This window comes from Haliaeetus albicilla, chromosome 12 (assembly GCF_947461875.1).
Source record: "Haliaeetus albicilla chromosome 12, bHalAlb1.1, whole genome shotgun sequence".
NCBI lineage: Eukaryota > Metazoa > Chordata > Aves > Accipitriformes > Accipitridae > Haliaeetus > Haliaeetus albicilla.
The window spans coordinates 21,244,417-21,260,276 of NC_091494.1; the positions used below are offsets into that span (position 1 = coordinate 21,244,417).

Consider the following 15,860-nt stretch of genomic DNA (forward strand, 5'->3'; position numbering starts at 1 on the left):
TCTGAAGAAATCACGATTCAGATGGATGGTTTTGTTTTGCTGTTACAAAGCCAAGCGACAGCAGCAGTGCCATCAGCAATGCACCTCCTGAAATCTTTTTTTTTTTTTTTTTAAACCCTTAAATTCAACTTTGCTGCTGTACCTTCCTTCAAACCTACACCCTACCTCCCCATCCGCATGTTCTTACAAATCTATCTATTTGCAACATTGGTGTTCCTGACTATGGGTAAGACAAAACACCTGCATCGCTGCAAATGTAATTATGGCAAAATACCACGGCTATTTGTAGACTTCCTGTTCATCAAATAATATCGGTGTACTTTTGCCCTGAGCAATTATTTACAGGGCTGGAAATCCTGAAGAGACACTAGAGACAGCAGAAACAAGCCCCCTCCATTATGCAATGATGCTTTGTATTAGCTTTTGGGATGACTCAGAGGGGAAAACAAAATCATCAGAATAATTCTTTATAAGCCTGTCCAATGAAAAGGAGAAAAAAAAATTAGTTCCGTTAAAACTCTGCATTAGCTTACTCCAGTTGAGACAGGGAGGCATTTTACACTTCCACTGAATTGGGAGCTCAAATTCAACTTCAGGCTCCAATGCAGGCTTTAAGTCAAATTTCTAAGCAGAGTAAAACCCTTATTAGCCTGTCTTCACTGTAATTTTAATGTTAGTTAATTCTGAGTATGTAATTTATGTTAGGAATAACCCACTTTTTTCCAGAACTGGATATATTGCATGCAGAATTATTCCCTGGCTAGCACAGTTAAGGTTTCCCTTAGAGAAATATTTTTTCTGATATAGATAGCAAAAGAAACACCACTGAAAGCTTTAAAAACATGCAAAAGCATTTTCATAAATGCATCACAGCCAGTTGTATTAATGCACCTAATATGTCTCTAACCCATCAAAACTTGGCTATACAGTCTCGCTTTAAACCAATGCTATGTACTAGAAAGATTTTTGATCTGTTTAAAAACTGACATTTCTCTTTCACCACACACACAAGGGGAGGGAGAAGACAGGAAAATGGCTGATATTTCTACCATTTTTAAAGGAACAAAAGCATCCCATTCCCTCTCCCCTCCATTTTTGCCAATTTATGATTAAAATTGCAAGCAGAAAAGTAAAAAGAAAACACCTTGTAAAGACATCTCATTTTCAAGTTCCACTAACGTGACAAAATTCATAACAATTTCTCTAGTTTAAATCAAAAAGATTTTAAAGCATTGTCTAAAGTTTACGAAGTCTGCTTTAAAGTCAAAATTGTCAATGCTGCTGCTACACAACACTCATCCATGTCGGCACAAGCAGTATTTACATCCTGTAGCCAATGTAAAGCTCTGAAGCTCAGGTTACTATCTCTCCCAATCGTAAAATGTTCATTACGTATTTCCTGCATTATTTCACGGTTTCTTAGGTTTTGGGGTTTTGTTTGGGTTGGGTTTTGGGGGTTTTTTCTGTTTGTTTTAAATGCCTAATTAGTAGAAAGCTACTGAGATCTCCTACTCAAGCTCAAGAAAAACACCAAGTGAATAATCAGGGTGGTTTCCTACCCTCCTTTCTGCACTTGCTGCCGCAGTTGTGTGTCATTCCCCTTGCTCCCACTCCTCTTTAAGAGGTGGCTTCATGTAACAGCAGTTCAACTCTTGATCACCTACCTCCAAGCCTGCAAACGAACACGGCCTTTCAAGTGAAGCTTACACCCTGCCACAGCCTATTTGTATAATCTGAATAGAGACACAGGGAATAGTTATGCATTTGCCATGTGAGGGGTTGCGATTTGAGAGTGAAATCCAAGCGAGATGGACGGACCAGTAGAAAAGCTGGACTCTGCCAAGAGCACAAGATCAGGTCTATCCTGCATCGGGTCTTGCAGCCGAAGGCTGGCACAAGAACACCAGATATTTTAATGACTTGCACTAAAACCCTTACAAAGGGGGGGGGGGGAATCAATTACACATTTTTAGCCTCTAGATTTTCCTCCATTTTGTGTGGTGTACCCACGCAAAAGTTAAGAAGAGGGTTTCCAGGACTCAGCAGCACTTATGGCCCCGCACTGAGCCATGCTTAAAGCGGGCAGCTGTGCAAGGGAATGGAACCAGAGAGGACATGGACAGATGTTTCCATTCACAAACAGTGCCAAGGAGCCGGGAATGCCGAGTTCGCTACCTTGGCGTTATTTGCATTTCACAACATCCAGTAATAACCATGCCACAAGCAGTTTAAAAAAGGAAAATAGAGCACAGCGGAGGAGCATTTCACCACCGCCTTTGTTAAGGGGGCAAAAATGAAAACTTTTTTTATTCCAATTCTGAAACTTTGCCTTGTTTCATCTTGCTCACTGTCATCCAAACAGGAGACCGGCATCCCAAGCCTTGTCTGTGTGCAGGACAGCCTCGAGCTAATTACCTGCTACTGCCATTTTGCAAGAGAGGTGCACATATGCTTGCTTTGGGGGCATCAGGGATGAATAACTGGGCGGTCCCTGAACCACCTGAACTTTCTCCTTCTGTTTTCCAGTATAAACCTATTTTTAATCTAGCACAGAGGACAGCTGCTCCTTTAGCAACTGTGCCACAAACCAAACGCTCCGGAAACCAAACCTGGTGCTCTTGGCTCAGAAAATATCCTTACAAATGGTTGGGAGGGGGCGTTTCAGAGGCTTTCATCCAAACCTCAATCCTGAGGCCTAACAGGTTTGAGAATTAGCTGCCAGATCCAGTCTGGCAACTAGAACAGCTACTCCAAGCGTTGTCCCATCCACCCGAACACACGGAGCGTTATACACAGACCACATGCGACGACGCACTCCGCCTGTCCCAAGGTGCTCCCTGCGGCAAGAGGTAGGAAGGGTGATGGGAAAAGCATTTTTTCACACCAGCTTTAAGATCCATGGAGTCTTTTCTGAGCCCACAGCAGAAGTATAGAGAAAAAAAAGTCAATATAACCCATTCTATTAAATGAGCTTTTAAAGGGGTTCTGTACTTCAAATACTTAAGCTACACACGCTGTATCATATTTCTTTTAAAGTGTCATGCTGGTGAACATTGCCCAGACAAGGCAACTTTACTGCGAGTGAGTGCAAGGCTCCCCTCCCACCACCACCACAACGGGACAGATTCCTTCCCAAAGTAAACTAGACACTAATGCTATTTATGGATCCCATTGCAGAACCAGACAGGCTTCCTAGCCGCTATTCATCAACGTGCAAATAGGTTTTATTTCATAGCAGGGAGAACAGATTTAAAAGAAAAAAAAAAAAGTCCTAAAGTTCTGTCTTACTTCTTAAAAGGTATTATTTGAAGAGCAGTCGAAAAATCAACATAGAACAGTAATACCTGCAAATAAAGGGTCATCAAAACTTCTTTAGAGACCACATTGTTTTTAAAAAAAATTGACAACTTGAAGTTAGTTCCTAAAGGATTATTAGAGGAAACCAAACATCCATGGAAAAAAAAGGCCAGCTGATGTACCAAGTGACAGACCTCCAGAAGAACACCAGCTCCATCACTCCCCCACACCCAGAAGAAAGGCAGGAACATAACCATGAAATCTTCCTTACTTTGCAGAAAAAAAGATGACATCAGCTTCCAGGGAGACATAGCTGGACAACATTCACCAGCACTACTTTTAAACATTAACATTGCAAAGTCCACTGACTTGCCCTGCTAACTCTTTGGGGTTTTAGTGGAAAGTACAACTTTGTTCTTACAAGCATTTTCATAGAAGCACCTTTGCATTTAAAATGCCAACTGTAAATGCATCTGCTATTCAGATAAATCACCCACAAGCACATAATTTGATATGCAAGAAGTTTACAAAGCTCTCAAAGAGCCCAAGGACATTTGGAAGGAAGATGCAAGTTTAGAATGAGTCTCAGCATATCATCAGCAAAAAACAATTCTATTCTTAGATATCTCCCTTTGGTGTTTCCTATAATCTTCCTTTTTTTTTTTCTCCTACTCCTTTGAGAAAGTAAGTTGTTTGGTTCTTAGAAAAAAAAGGAAGAACCTGTTCTGCAAGGCATACGAACAAAGCAGTATCTTCCAAAAAAAGAAAAGCTCATTCAGAAGTATGTAAATATTAGGGCTGGTAACACAAACAATAAAACCACAGGAAACACAAGAAATTAAGAACAGATCAGGACTTAGTCGATTTCCTGGCTGCTGGATATATAAGCACTTTTCTGGGTTGGACGTATCAGACAAGATTTATTTTCTGAATAACAGACACTGTGGAGTTGACAGAGATAATTTAAAGAGGTAAACAAAACTCAAAGTCTGATCCTGCCTGTGCTCCTTAGCAGGCAAGGACAGTGACCAAGGCAACTACACCCAGGACGTGGCACATGATGGCACCAGGGGTTCAGCATCCTGCACCAAGAAAGTTTGCTAACTTCAAGGAGAAGTTAGCAAACAGGATTACTCCTTTATTTTCACAGTACGCTGCTTACTGCCCAGGACATATCCAAAAGTTTGGTCTTGAATGAGGCACGGCTTGGTAACGCTGAGGCTGAGCAAGAAGCAGAGGTGACAATTAGTTCCCAACATGCACGGTGGTCCATGCCATCACCAACCCACAACTCTCCCTGGCTGGAAGGCACACTCCCAGAGCTCCTCAGAGCATTCCCCAGCTCGGGCGTATTCCCAAATTCCCCATTGCTGCTAGGCTCTCATCTAGCAGCATCCCAACAGCTCTTTCTCTCCTCTCCATCATGGGAATTTTTTTTTTTTTGCCAACTGGCCAGAAGTGACACGGTCCCAACTTCCCAACTAGACAGAGTTTTACATCTCTTGAGCAGGAGTTCAAAACACCGCTCTGCTGAGCATCACAGCCACATTAACACAACCCTGCTGCAACAGCTCCCTGGTCCTCAGTCCGACCTCCATGAAACTCTAAACCAAGTCTTGTTCTTCATCCTCAAGTTATCCAGTGGCTCAGATCCAGCTTATCCAAGAGTCAAAAGAGTCCCCACAAAGAAAACAATTTATCTCCTTCAATGCAAACTACCAAGTGATGTAGCATTCCCAAAGACAAAATTTAACAAGACTTAAAGCATGCTTCCTCCAAAATGGCTGAAGTTTCTCTTGGCACTGAAACATCACAAGCCCAAGGCATAAATACACACAGGTATTTATGCAAACTGTATTATTCTTTTGTAATTAATATCAGAAGTACTGACCAGACTAGGTTTTTAGGAAAAACTGGCAAAGATTTTATAAATTAGATGCTGGACGGGGGGGGGGGGGGGGGCGGGAAATGAAGACTCTTCTAAGCAGAGTATCAAAAAACTTTGAGTTTACACTCCCTTGATACCTTTTATCATTGTTATGTATCTCAAATGCTCAATCTTTTTATATAATGCAATTGTACAGGAACTATATGATTGCCACTTATCTGCTATCTTATAGTATTAATTGACATAGCAGAGGGGACAGGTCACACAAGCAATCCAGTAAAGAAAGGCTAAAAAAAGCACACTCATGTTTTGTAGTTTCAGGAAGATGTATATATTTTCAAACACTTTCTTTGCTACAAGTCCTCCATCCTCCTTAAGTAGTTTTGAATTTTCATTTCAAAACTTGCTCTCCACTTACTGAAATGTTTTCCTTTTATACGCCCACTGTAAGCTGTTGCTGGGATAGGATCTCTTATTAGTCTCAAACAGCCCAGTGACTTCTGAACTTTGAGATTATAAAGAAAGTTAGTTCCTGAACACTCACATGCAAGTCGATTGGCTAAGAAAAAGCAGCACAAAGTCCTGCCAAAATCCTGGCTAATCTGATAAAGGAAAAACCAGGGAGGTCTAAGCACTAAACCCCACAGTTTAAACAGAGCCAATTCCAGCTGCAGAAGGAAGCACATCACATTTAGCAGGGTACCTCTTCTTCAGATATGACATCTGAAGAGACAACATTTTACCACCTTAAAGGTACTGCCCATAAGTAAATTTAAATTCCCAAAATACAGGAAAACATGGGACTCAGGTGACTGTTTACAGATCAATAGATGCTGCTTGTAATCTGACTGGAAGGAGGGAGAAACAAATTAATGAGACATACATGACATGCAGCCAGTTACCACTTAAGTACTTCTTTAATTTTCCCACTTTCAATGCACTTCACAAACAATTAATCCTCTTAACATCCACGCAAGCATATTTATTATCCACAGTTTTAGCTTGTAAGCTCTTCAAGCAATAAGCTAGTTCTTTTTCTAGCTTAATACATGGCTCATGAAAAGGACCGAGGCCGTTTTAACTGTGAAACAGCTGCCAAGAAATCAGCTCCCACCACTCCACTCCCCTCCAGCATCTTACAAAGGAGACAAGCAAGAAACCCACCCAAGAACATACTTTTAACCTAGTTAAAAGCACTTTTAACCTAGTTAAGTGCTCAAATCTCAGCCTCCATGCTACACACACCCTTCTTCAGGCTACACTACCAAAAGACTCAGTCAAAAATAAATTAGTAGCCCTGGCCGGAGTGGAAAAGTAGCTCCAGATTTTGGAGACTCCCAAGCCTCCATTGCACAAGCAGATTCACGCTCCCGTGCCCAAGTCAGCAGAACTCCGTGGAGCCACCAGTACACAAACACAGCCACATGGCAGGTACCAATATAACCCCCAGCATCCTCTCACGACAGACCTGAAGACAACATATATTTATTTTCCTGTTGGCAACCACACTACTTAATATAGAAAAACCTGCAGTTAACAGTAACATTTGCAGCAACGCTTTGCCTTGCATCACAAAAAAGTGTAAAGAGTCACCTGGACCTTGTGAAATGAATGTTCATTACACAAAACTTCCTTTTACGACAGTACATGTAAAAGGGGTTTAGTCTTTACTTCTCTACTCAGCTGAGACAATCTACGTTCTCTGCAGCTGCTAAGAGAAGAGAAACTATAAACATTTACATTTAATGCAACAAAAGGTTTCCTCACCACCTCTTGTGCTCCACTGTGTTCTTAGACGATGATCACTCATCATAAAAATGGGTGGAGAGGCTGTAAACCACGCAGCAATGGAAAAACTGACTCCCATGTTCAAGAGAAGCTCCTGCACAGGCTGGAAACCTCACTGAAATTAAGTGCTGTCATTACTCCCAGGATGGGAAGTCTTTTGGCTATGGATGCAAACACATCTGCTCCATAGCACGTGAACTAGCGTGTTTTACTTCAGTTTCCAGAATCATCCTCTGCACCAACTCAGACCTTCAGATCAGACTACGGAAACTGTTTTACTCTAGGTCACAAGTAAACTCGTTCATCTCCAGTTTGGTTTTAAAACAATTAAAAACCAGCGCTCCCCAAGCACGAAGTGCAGACTTTAAGATGTCCAGTGCCGTCAGTACTGCAGCCTTGTTACCACAGTGAAAGGTTTATGGTAGCAGGGAACAAAAGAACAACAAAATTCATCATGTAACATCAGAGGTACCTCACGTAAGCCTCACTCCTCAGCTGACTCATTACATGATATTAACTCAAAAAAAAAAAAAAAAGGGCAAGTCGCAATTCTGCTGCCATCTTACTTGTGGGTTTGGCAATTAGCAAGTGTGCTGTGCTATGCACAAGCTCATGTGCCAGAAGAACTTGCTTTGTATACGGGTCAAATCCGGCCATCCTGTCTCCCCTTCCCCCCCAAAAAATAAATCACTTCCCCCCCTTCCTTTAACACCTGCTTCCTCCATCCGAGCATTCATTGTCCCACCACTATTATGGGACCGAAGGCTTCAGCATCCCAGAGGAAACTCAGGAGGGAAACCAGTGTATAAAGCGACCAAGACTCTCATTCGCTTCAGCAATCTCACGCCTCAGCATCCCCTATTTTCCCTCTCTTCCTATTGACAGCAGCTTCCAAGATTCAGCCGGGTATTGAGCACCGCACGTGCCGGGAAGCCGAAAGTGCCACACATCCTGGTATTGAACCCCACCATGCCCACGGACACCAGTGTGGACCATTTGCCTTGCTCTTGCACGTCCCCGAGGACCCACAACCAACGTTGTAGGGAAGGAAATGAGGCCGGAGAGACCACGGCCTGACCCAGCACAGCTTTTTGTACGGTCACACTGAAGGGAAGGACCTCACACAAGCAGCAGCTCCGTGCTCCCCTAAAATGCAGCAGGAGCAGAGCAGCATCCCTCCTGCAGCCCAGGATCAGGGACATGGTGAAAGGAGTCTTTGGACAAACCCATTCTCGGCATCAACTTCCATTAGGAGGTTTTTAATCTTCTGCAGGAGGTCGCTGTGCAGATTCACACACATCCCCCGCTTCGGTCTTCCCTACACTGAAAACAGGGATACCTGCAAGAACATGACGAGTGGGCCAGCATCCGTGCGTGACACATGCCAGGTGTGTTAATCCATGGAAAAAGAAAGGGTGAGTCAGTAGTTTGAGTCTGAAGACAGTCCGGTTTAGAACAGCTGCTCCATGCCAAAATCCTTCTTTGTAATGGTTTTATTAACTGCAGCATTCAGACTTACTGAGCAGTTACACCACTGGGGGCAGAGACACATTGGGAAAGAGATTTACTTTCCCAAGTAACTTTGCCAGAAACATCAGATACAATTTAGATGAAGCTACAGAATACGTCACAGATTTTAACATAGCTTACTGCTCCAATTTGCATTAGTCATGGGTGATAAAAACCACAGGGGATTCAAACATGACACATCGCGTAGTTTCTCTCAACAAAGTTTTGAACATCATCAAATGACATACACCCTTCTGCTTTAAGAAGACCACCTTAAATCATGCTCATGGAGAGTAAGTCTCACCAACATTCAGCCTCGTATTTAAATAAGTAATTCATCACTTATTTTCCTTCCCACTCGGAAATAAAACCTGAAGTAGCTGCTACAGAAGAAAATCCTTAAATCCTTCCTTCTACACTGGATCAGGCTAATCTCAGCAGTGCTGTCGCACTGTAAATAACATCTTACATTAAACAACAATTTGGGTAGATCTCTCACCATGTATTTTGCAAATGTAATGTTAAGTTAAAAACAGTTCAGCAGAAAGACCGAAGGGTAATGATTTTTGTGAAAGGTAGACTAGCCACCTGAATGAAGTCAAAAAAATACACCAACAGAGACCAGAAGCAGTCAAAACCTACTCTGGCAAATGCTAAACATTTTGCATAGTCTATCATAAAATTTCACAAGTGCTTGAGACTAAGATGCAATGGATCAGTTGTAACTACCTGCGCTCATACAGTTTAATAGTATCTCAGAAGTGCAACTATGCAGAATCCAACTCACTGATACAAGCGATCAGGTGCCATCCCACGATTTCCAAGGAAACCAAACAGCAACCCCATGCATGGATCAAACATACAAGAAAACTGTGACAGTTCACTTGCCACATCTACTGATTAAAAAATTATCACCAGTTTTGGAAAGACAAGAGAGCAGCCAGATGGGAAAATAATTTATTATGAACAACTTATGGAATCACTGAAAAAAAATTTTTGAATTAAGAGATTGGATCATTCTAAAGAAATGTAAAAACGAATTCCTAGTCCTTATGAAGGGGAAAGAGATGCAAAGAAAATACAAGTGGTCAAGAAGGATTAACTTTGTCAAATGAACCCCTGCTACAGAATTACAAGTCAACCTGTGAAAAAGCACCATTCTGGACGCTGCAGCCAAGGCCAAAAATCAAGGTCCTCTATGAACTGTGGAAGCCCATAAGGTCCACGCCACCAGCAATCAGCCCTCACAGCAGCAAGAAACCCTGCAGGAGGCTGCCCAGAGGCGCCAAACCCAACCTCGCACACAAAACATGGAACACACCGTATTTCAAGCCCTCAACACAAGTGCTGTAGGAGGTGCTGACAGTAGTTTGAGGGGTATTTTTTCCTTACGTTCACTCCAATCCAATTTACAATATCTGAGAAGTTCCCAAGGCACCTTTGTTACAATTCAGCATTTGGACTGTGAGAACTACATCGCTAGACCAGCAAAGGAATTTAGCTTTTTCTCACTCATAATAAAAGTCACCCAATAAACTCTTCAGCATCTGATTTTTAGGGTTTTTTTTAAATATATATAAAACAGTCCTGTTAGACTGCCTGACCATGTCACAACATGTGATCCATTACAACTACAACAGAATTAAAGCTTACTTTTCGCAAGATATCATACTGTATACTTTTAAGGACTGTCAACTACCTAAAAATATTTGTGATTACTGTACTTTCTTACCCTGTTCCTCAACAACTGAGAAGCGTACCTAAAATGGTTATAAAGAAAATTTTTAAAAATTATAAAAATGGCAGTGCTTATTTTTGCAGAGAAGATATGTCTTCACTCCAGAAGAAATAACTGCAGTCTTAGGGAACTTAAAAAGGAAACACTTTGACTTCTAACGCACTTGCTTATCTTAGAAACACATCTATCTCCCTTGTCGTCTTCACATGCTATAAAACAGGGATGGGCACCACAGTCAAATGTCGTCTTTGCAATCGGAAAAGCACTTCCAAGGGTGTAGTTCCAGGAGCATTTCTCCTGGTGGAAGCACCGGAGCCTTTGCCACAGCAGCTGCTCGTGAGACCGCAAAGGGACATGAGTCAGGGAACTGATGCAGGTAAAGAATGAACTTTTTTGCTGAACTGATCCAAGGTATGAAGTGTACAGGGGAAAAAAAAAAAGGAAAAAAAAAGTATTCTTAACTGGAATCCATTTCCCAGTCTGACTCGCTGAACGGACCCACAAATCCCAGCATGGTCCAACTGGGGAACTGGAAGAGGCTGCTTATGCCTACACCACCACACAAAAGAGATCACAAAATTACAGTTCCGAGTTTAGGATAACACTGAAAAAGTTTTACCTATTGCATGCTTCCACCAGCAGTCTCTGGAAGGGCATTAAACTGTTTACAGGATTTGTGGCGTCACATCGTATTTGTCACGTAGACATCAACAGAGGAGTCGCCCTGTTTCCGTGACAAAGGGCCATAAATATATAGAGACATATCTTTTTGAAAAAGATCTGTATAGCTTGACTGCAGCAACAAGTTCCCAGCATAGCTGCTTTCCCTGGAGCACTGCCATCATGTTTTCTTATCACTAACCAAAGTAACTAACCAGCTAACTCCCAGTGATGTGCTTTCCCTTCTAGATCCACATAAAGGTCATTTGCAAGGCAGAAACGCAGGTTTAAATAAATAAATAAAAAGACAACATTATGCCACATCCACAGCTTTGTTTCCAAAAGTAACTAAGAAATGCAATGCCAGGCTGCAACACCAGGACTGAAGTGTTTGACTGTTCAGTAAGTACAAGGAGTGGCCCATTCCCTCCCCACAGCAAGATTGTTGACAGCTGGTTTAGAGGGGAAAAAAAGTGAAGCATGACTAAGGTATTCATAAAAATCTCATTGCATCTAACACCCTAACAACAAGTTTTGAATTAGAAAAAGTGCAGTGCTTCCTGGAAATGACTGTTCAGGTGGTACACGCCAGCCCTGAACCAGGCTCCCAGCTGGATTATATCCCCCCTGGCAAACCCCAGAGCAGCAAAGCAGAACTGTATCTACACCCAAAGCTATCAGCTGCTTCAGAAAGTCACTCATTACCTTTATCTATCCTACAGCTGATCAATGCAAGCAAGCAAACACATGAGCACTTGGCACCGAGCAGCACCCAGTAATCACAAGCTGCAGGCTGCAAGGTGCTTCCCACCCCAGCTTTCCCCATCCAGCCTTTTGTGTGCCTGCAAATGGGATGCTGCTTACGTTATCCTCCGGCTGGAAACCACACCAACTGCCAACTCCCTGTCCAGGAGGCTGGTAAAACACGGGGCCACGGTCACTGGGGGAGGGCATATTGTGCCCTTCTGGCCTCCTGGACTATCTAGCCTTTCGCTCAAGTTTTTAACTTCTTAGCACTGCCTTCCACCGGTAGAGCAAAACCAAATAGTTCCTCCATACTAATCAGCTATGTGGTTCAGTTTACTTCAGGTTATTTATCACCCATGTGGGAAACCCCTATAGAAATAACATTTAATAGCACTCAAGTAGATTGCAGAGATAACCAGCTACAGTAATAAGTAGAAAAGCTTCCAAGCTGCTTCAAGGACTGTTTTATAGGCACGTGGATCACCACCAAATACCAGGCAGAGAAAACCAGTATGTTGGCATCCTGGAAACAAAGTGGAAAAGAAATAGGTACAGCAGGCATGACAACATCTACTAATGATTTTTTTGTTAGGTAGCTATCTATTAAAACTTATTATGCCAGCAGAAAATTACATGAAAGCACCCGCTACCTTTGTAACACAGGAGTGTATGCATACCAGCAATAAACCTACGAATGGTTTTTTCCTCTAGTATAATTTATTGACCACTGCCTTAATTCATACTTTGGAAAGAATAACCAAATTCTTTTAATGGTACTTAATCCTCCTCTTAGCACAGGAGTGTACCCTGGACCAGAACATAGCTTACTCAGGAGTATATCCTGCTGAGATTAGTAGCGAGTTCTTCATAAGCCTGAGTCTCAGAGCTTCCCTATATAGGCTGTGTTTAAAAACATCCCCCATCGGACAGTACCTGGCAGAGCTCTGTTTCTATGAGAAGCTTTGACTTCTTAACTGCATTTTCCTCCTTTGATGTTGTGAAGCTGTAAATCAGGAACATCAAGCTCCTGCCTTTCTCTCTGGCTGCAGTCCCCGGACGGACTCTGCTACTTCGAACACGCCATGTCCTCACCTCTTGGGCTATGCCAGCCATCCCTTGACCGCCGGAGCCGGGCAGGAGATGCAGGCTGGAACGCCGTCACGCAACACAGCACATCCACGCTACCTGCGGGAGACTCGTCATTCAGGCTACCTACAAAACCTGTCTGCCTTGCAGAACTCAACATCCATGCCCTTCTAGCAACAGCCCCGGGCTAGCCTGTCTGCCCAGCACCGGGCAGCGCTGGAAGGACAGACAGGAGACGTACTGGGCTCTACCCATGAACACGAAAGATCGGTACACGCTTGAACTCATGCCAAGGGACAACACATGCCCAGATGATCCTCACCTTGCCTAACGCCTTGCCTAACGCACCCTTACCCTGCTATCAGGCTTGTTAAAAAAAAAAAAAAAAAAAACAAAAAAAACCAACAAAAAAACCCCACACAACCCCAACTGTCCAAGCAAGATATTGTCACCATGGAGGGTGACAGCCTGGACCAGAGCGGCCCAAAGCACAGCAAGCGCCTTCTGAGCAAACGCTCCTCTAGTACAGACAGCAGCTTCTATTCACAGGCACGGATGTTATGAGGTTAACATCAATCTACTCCCACTACTAAAGTATCTATGTATAAAAATACACCTCCTCTAACACAGTAGTAAATGAATCATTAGTACCTTACCTTTAAGGAACTATGTGGAACTTGGTTCACCTTTGCAATTCCACAATAGCACGGCAAGGGCGTGCAAAACATGAAACACACACCTGGCAAGGGACTGATTTTAAGCTGAAGAGAGTTACCACAAACGGAAATAATGTAGCTTGGCCCTTTAAAACTGATTAGATTACATTAGCCAAAACTCCCAGCACACAAGACATTCATGGATCTCAGACCAACTGTCTAAACTCAGCTCTGAAGCTACGTGCTTTACATATTTCTACTGCATCGCATATCTCCATGAGTACCTAAAGTTTTACGGCTGGCCAAGATTACAGAGAACACCACAGCGACCAACTGTCCCACAGAAGTACAGCATTTCTAATCCATTTATCGAGTCCGTATCTGGTCATACACGACAGAATTGCTACAGTACACTCTTAAAAAAAAACAAAACAAAAAAAAAAAACCAAAAACAAACACTCTTGAAAATCACTTTTTCTCACTTCTGAGCTCCAGCTACCATGAAGCCCCGTACAGGACACTGGAGCAGAACCAATTCCAGAGGTCAGCAAAATTGATCTCTACTAATCCCAACTCCTTTACATGACTTGCAGGGATAACACAGTCACAGAAGGTGGATTAATAAACCCCGACAATTTACAGGTTAAGAAACAACTACCCTTTCACAATCCTCGTCCAGAAGAAACTCCTGCATTTGCTTCAAAAGAAGAGTGTCTCCGCTCGAGAAGGGGGGAAAAAAAAAATTTTTTTCAAGCAACAGAGTGAATGCATAAAACAGGCCCCACGGCAACGACCCTCTGGGTAACTTCGAAGACCCACTCGGCCCCAAAGGTGAGAAAACCCAACACCGGCCTGTTGCTTCGGAGACTCCGATGTAAAGCCCAGATTACTTTCTTCGCAATAAACCGAGATACAGAGTTGCGTCAGCGAGGCTGGAGGTTTGGGGTGGTTGTGTCGGGTGCTTTTTTTTTCAGATCAGGACATCAATAACCGCAACAGCGCGGAAGCGGAGGGAGGCCGGGGCCCGGGCTGGCCGGGGGGTGTCCGTGTGACCGGGCGCACACTCGGGGCACGCTCCGCGCCCGCCACCCCCCGGGGAGCGGGGCCGCCACCCCCGCGCCGGCAGCGGGGGGACCGCGCCCGGCCACGGCCACGGCCCCGGCCCCGGCCCCGGCCCCGCAGACAATAGCGGCGGGGAGCAGCCGCGCGAGAAAACGCGTAAAATCAACGAAAAAACCCAAATAATAGTCACGAAATGAAAGGGGGTGAAGACGCGCGAAGGAGAGGGGCCGCCCGGAGCGGCTCCCCGCGAAGTTGCGCGCAGATAAAAAACCCTGAGGAAGAGGAGGAGGAAGGGCGGGGGAAGCGCGCGAGGACGCGGGAAGGGGCGGGGGGCGCCCGCAGCCCCCCCCCCCCAGGGAGCGACCCCCCCTCCGCCCCCTCCAGGGGCCTCCCCAAACTTTCCCCCCCCCACCCCTTCGCCCAACTCCGGCGGGGCAGACTCACCGCGGGGGGCCCGGCGGGCGGCTTCGCCCCTGGCAGCGGGGCCGGGAGGGAAGGGAAGGGAGAGGGAAGGGGACGGGGAGGGGGGGAAAGAGGCGGCCGGGCCGGGTGCTCTCCGCCCGGGGAGGCGGGCAGGAAGGAGGGCCGGGGGCTGCGGGCTTGCAACCTGAGCAGCGCCGCCGCCGCCGTGCCCGCCCCCGCGCCGCGCCGCCAGCCCGCATGCGCCGCCGCCGCCGCCGAGCCGCGCGGAGCGGGGCCGCCCCCGGGGAGGGGGAGTCGCAGGGCGGAGGGTGGCACCGCCGAGAGCGCGGGCGGCGGCGGGGTCCCGCTGCGCGGCTCCCGGCGAGGGCGCGGGCCGGCCGGGAGAAGAAGGCCGGGAGCCCCGGCGCGGGCGAGCGCCCCGGCGCGGGCGAGCGCGGGCTCCTCACCTGCCAGCCTGTCACCTGGCCGCCGCTCCGGCCCGTTTGCCCTTCGCCGCTCGGCTCAGCTGCCGGGCGAGATGCGCCTGCTTGAGCCTAACGGTGTGCTGCTGGGGTGAAAGGACGCAGGCGACTTTTTGTGCTGCGGGGTTTTTTTTGTTCGAGGGGGACGTTTCCTTCCCACGCGCTAAACTTCAGCTTCGAGGGCCTGTTCGCTTGGGGCTGCCTTTCTAGCGTTTCTGCCTCCAGCAGTTATACAGCCTCTTCTAGTGCTGAGAGCGCAAACCGTCCGGCCCGGAACGTGATCTGCTGCACGTCTGTACCGATCACAGTTTAGCAGCTCAGCTTGAGCCCCACCAAGCCAGCCCACGGCCTCCTCCTGCTCCTCACCATCTTTCCCCGGTTCTTCTACGGTTATGGAAGGTGTGTGCGTTTGAGCAAGGAACATCTCCCGTGCCGTTCCCACACCATGCCCCAGAAAAACGGTGGAAATGGCAACCCACCATTAGCAAACGAGTTCATGTGGCCTGTGGTCCGTGTGTGGCTGGGCTTGAGGAGGTCCCTGGGAA

The 15,860-nt window shown here is 45.5% G+C and overlaps 1 protein-coding gene across 1 annotated transcript in view; it reads right to left on the reverse strand.

Moving 5' to 3' along the window:
• The window catches only part of AKAP13 (A-kinase anchoring protein 13), a 227,727-nt gene extending 212,659 nt beyond the window's left edge, over positions 1–15,068 (reverse strand). Inside the window, exon 1 of the mRNA XM_069798474.1 lies at positions 14,876–15,068. The gene's annotated coding sequence lies outside the window, so the exon portion shown is untranslated. The remainder of the gene's footprint in view (positions 1–14,875) is intronic.
• Positions 15,069–15,860: the final 792 nt, after the last annotated feature.